The 764-nt window shown below is 43.2% G+C and overlaps 1 non-coding gene across 1 annotated transcript; it reads right to left on the bottom strand.

Moving 5' to 3' along the window:
• Window positions 1-262: 262 nt before the first annotated feature.
• LOC148567048 (small nucleolar RNA R71) lies at window positions 263-370 on the bottom strand. Its single transcript, XR_015882728.1, has one exon. It is a non-coding gene; the product is annotated as a small nucleolar RNA R71 (small nucleolar RNA).
• Window positions 371-764: the final 394 nt, after the last annotated feature.

The raw sequence follows: 764 nt of genomic DNA, 5'->3' as shown, positions 1-764 counted from the left end.
TGCATTAATCAACTTGATGCCCAAGTTTCATGGCTTACCTGCTCAAGAGCCTATTAAGCACCTTAGAGATTTCCAGACAGCCTGTTCTACTGTTAGGCATAATGGTGCAGATGAAACTTCTATTCGGTTGACTGTCTTTCCGTTTTCTCTTGAGGGAAAAGCAAGGGAGTGGTACTACTCCCAACCTAAAGTAACGGTTACCAACTGGGATACACTCAGGAGATAATTTTTGGAAAAATACTTCCCAGCTGAAGTCACAGATAGACTAAGAAAAGAGATCTCCTGCATTGTTCAAGGTGACTCAGAGACTCTCTATGAATACTAGGAGCGTTTTAAGAACCTTCTAGACGCATGCCCCTATCACATGATTGATAGACTAGTATTGATCAGCTACTTCACTCAAGGAATGAATCCCCAGGATAAGAACACACTAGATGGTGCTAGTAATGGTTCCATGAAAAAGTACAGAACCACAGATGAAGCATGGCAGCTGATCAGCGACTTAGCTGAGTCCACTAGGAATCACAGGCCGAGGCGTAGCCACTCAAAAGCTGTTGCAGAGATTTCCTCTATCAAAGAGACTACTGCTCTCACCCAGAGTATATGTGAAATGACCAACCTACTGAAGCAGATGCAGTTAAATCAACACCAGGCACAACAAGCTCAGCCTTCACCACAACAAATCCAAAAGTTAGTTCCACAAAGAGTATGCGGGATCTGTACTGATTATAGTCATTATACTGATGAATGTCTGCAGCTCCAGG

The sequence above is a fragment of the Arachis ipaensis genome, chromosome B4, assembly GCF_059453495.1.
Source record: "Arachis ipaensis isolate K30076 ecotype BB chromosome B4, ASM5945349v1, whole genome shotgun sequence".
Classification (NCBI taxonomy): Eukaryota; Viridiplantae; Streptophyta; class Magnoliopsida; order Fabales; family Fabaceae; genus Arachis; species Arachis ipaensis.
This window is presented reverse-complemented; position numbering and strand designations above follow the sequence as displayed.